The 3348-nt window shown below is 41.5% G+C and overlaps 1 long non-coding RNA gene across 2 annotated transcripts; it reads left to right on the top strand.

The window, feature by feature from the left end:
• Positions 1-236: 236 nt before the first annotated feature.
• On the top strand, positions 237-1918 carry LOC110204232 (uncharacterized). Of its 2 annotated transcripts, XR_002323242.2 has the most exons (4): positions 237-312; positions 614-719; positions 1010-1100; positions 1439-1918. It is a non-coding gene; the product is annotated as an uncharacterized LOC110204232 (long non-coding RNA). The 2 variants fall into 2 exon arrangements; XR_002323241.2 differs by lacking the exon at positions 1439-1918 and having other exon boundaries at positions 1010-1301.
• The last annotated feature ends 1430 nt before the right edge of the window (positions 1919-3348 follow it).

Here is a 3348-nt window from a genome sequence, read left to right on the forward strand (position 1 = left end):
TTGTTTTTGGTCCAACCCTTGTGCGATCTTTAGAAGATAATATGACACATATGGTGACTCACATGCCTGACCAGTACAAAATTGTAGAAACCCTTATCAACATGTAAGTGAGTGATTAGTCTTTGAGAAAAATCTCTTCGAATGAAAGATCATTTAGAATTAAATTCTTTCTCTTTTCTCTTAACACAGATCTTGTCTCTCTATCCTGTCCTCCATACTAATGGCAATTTGGAGGGTTTTCTCCTCTTATTTTTTATTTTAAATTTTTAGCATGACTGGTTTTTCACAGAAGAAGGTGCAGAAGAGCCTCTTGTAAGTTCCTTTTTGCTTTTATGATTGGTTATTTTGATTTGGGACAGAGTCCTAAATTTTCAATAATGTGACCATAGTTCACCGTTTGCCCTGTTAACTCTGCATTCCAGAAGTTGGTTCCTTGCTTCTGAATGAAAATAGGAGTAGCTAACAATGTGGTACTAAGTACTGTTGTTGTTTTAAGATAAAACAGTGTGGAAAATTAAAGTTAAAAGGTCAATGGGCTTTTCTAAATGTTGTTGAAAGTATAATGAAATAACTTTGAAGAAATGTTGAGGGGATCTTTGTTTATTAACCATAGGAAACAGTTCAGGAGGAAAACACTGTAGAATCTCAGCCAGTGCCAAACATAGATCATTTACTGACCAACATTGGAAGGACGGGCGTATCTCCTGGAGATGTATCAGGTAACTTTGCCTGGGTGGTGTTAACCTGTCAGCTAGAAAAACCTACTGGCTTGTATTATAATGATAGAGCAAATAATTCATAAGTAATAATTCACTATGATTTTTCTTTTCTCCTTTTTTTTCCTTCCACTAATGAACTGATTCTCCTTTTTCTGACTGATCTTAAGTATCTTCCAGTGATTATAATGCTATTGGCAGTGCATGGAGTTGGAATGCTTGTTGACAAGTCTGTCAGATTTGGACATAGGAGGGAAGATGAGCATGCATAGCCCTGTTCTCTTTATTCACAGTTATCCATGTAATTGTCATCACAAGGTAAAGCAGATCAATGCTACTGAATATGTGGTTGCTGTGAAGGCAGAAAGTGTGACCTTCCAAAAGGTAAAAATCACTATCATACCCAAGGCTAGCAATGCATTTTAAAAGCACAAAGTTAAATATTTAGAACTAATGGCACTAGTTTAACATACCTGTGTAATGTCTAGTAAAAATCAGTCTCTTCCAAGTTAACTTCCTTATTTCTCAGCTGGTCCCCTCTTTCTCGGTGACGCTTGAGTTTTCTAGAGTCTTTTGGTGAACACTATTTCCTGCTGTACTGCTGCACTAACCGGGCATATTGTTCCCAACCTTCTCCCTTTGTCTCTAGTTCTTGTTCTAGTACTAAAGGGGGTTTCAGCACTTTGTGACACAGGCAAATCTATACTGATGTTGCACAACAGGCGAAACAGGAGGCGTCTATCCCGTGGTCATGTCACTAGTGGACGCTGTGGTGTCCCTGATGGACAGCTGGACCTGTAGGAAGAAGGAGGACTGTTGCCCACACTGTAGCTACCTTGTCTGCAGAAATCCCCCATTCTTGTAAATGCCAAAATAGTTGACCTGTGCTGTAAATTTTCTTTTAAGAGCATTTTAAACAGATCGATGCTACTTTCTTCAAGTTTTTCTGCTGTTTCTTTTATTTGTGAAAGCAGACCCTGAGGAGAAATAGCATGGTATGATCTACCAGTTTTTTAAGTCATAAAGCATTTAGCCATGTGTCCAAGGCGTGGCATGGGACTCAGCTCCTTAATTTTGAAAACAAATCTCCCCAAAGTTGAAAAACGAAATTTCAGAATCAGCATTCTCTTGAATGGTGCTGTTACAGTCTGACAGGTTCAGACCCCTCAAAGACTGGAGTACAGGATGAGGTCATCTGGAATGAATTCATGGACTCAAGCATTCTTTAAGTCAAGTTGGCAAAAGTTTTTGTTACACTTTACAGTGGGCAAGGATTCTTAAGGAACCTGTGAGCTTAGAGGGGTACAGTTAAAGTTTATATAGGATAAAATACAATAAAACTTGTGCCAAATATGCTCATGTGATTCAGGGCGGGATCAGGGAGTGGTAAAAGAGTGGTCAGTTCTTAAAGGAACACGCGCTTTTGGTATCTACTGTGCAGGCATTTTACTCAGATTTCACTAGGAAAATCCCACAAGGGTGGCCACATGGAGGTGTGGTTTTAGGCCTGCTATATCACTAAGTTAACTAGAGGTCAGGGGTAACTGAGAGTTATCCAGTCTGCCACCAGTCAATGTCTTGTTTGACGAGACACATGTAGGGAGTATACACATGTCTTAGGTCTAAAATACAGATAATGAGGATTCCAGGATGTAGACAATGTTGTAGGGCAGTAGTATAGATAGTCCAGTTGGTAAGAATGTCTTCAAAATCCAGTGCAAACCAGTTCAAACTAATAATTCCTTCAGGTGCAGTTTGTAACTGCACCGGGGAAAGATATGAGGGTCTTGCTGGGGCCCACTCATGAGTAATTTCTAGGCATAGTGTCCTTGGGCTGGGAGAAACTGCCAGAGACAGTGTTTCTGAGGCTAGGGGGAAACTAGGGTCCAAGCACAAGCACCCAAACACAAGCACCCCAGCACCCCATCATTCCCCCCTTAAATAAATAGAATCCAAAATCTTTTGGGGTAAGGGACGAACGTCTCAGCTTCTGAAACTGTTTCCTGCTGGGATTGGTGTAGAGCTGTCCCTGCCTCCAGGGGTCCCTCCCTTCAAGGTTTTTTTGCCAGTGTCCAGAACTTGGCCAATGCCAGGTCCAAGGGGTTATTGGGTCACAGATGCAAGTAGGGAGTGTTCTCTCAGAACAGGTGGTACAGCTGGCATAAGTAAATTTCTGGGGTCACTCATCACTGTAGGCATCCTTACAGGTGTGCAAGTCGAGACCAGCAGAAACATTTACAATCCCTCCCTGACAGGGGTCTTTACCTATAGAACTCGTCACCCAAGCAAGGGAGACAAACTGAGAAACAGGGTGTTGAGATAGAAAAATTTTCCCATCAAGGAGTAGCCAGTATAAAAGGGGTGGAGAGACCTCTGATTTGGTTACATTAGGGAGGGGATTTCTTACAAAAACTGCCTTAAATGAAAGAGGTTCCTAAATTTAACCTCACAACTGAATAGATACACAATCTTTTTCCACAAACTTTTCTCACGGCAGATGACATTGCCCCCACAGATGGTTTCCAGGGACTTTGGCAAGTTTACAAAATATGGGGAATTGCCTTCACCCCATGGAGGGGCAAATCCTGGTGCCCTTGCGTGCTGATCCCCGTGTCCCAAGGAGGACTATTTT

This window comes from Phascolarctos cinereus, unplaced genomic scaffold (genome assembly GCF_003287225.1).
Source record: "Phascolarctos cinereus isolate Bilbo 61053 unplaced genomic scaffold, phaCin_HiC Scaffold_150;HRSCAF=719, whole genome shotgun sequence".
Lineage (NCBI taxonomy): Eukaryota > Metazoa > Chordata > Mammalia > Diprotodontia > Phascolarctidae > Phascolarctos > Phascolarctos cinereus.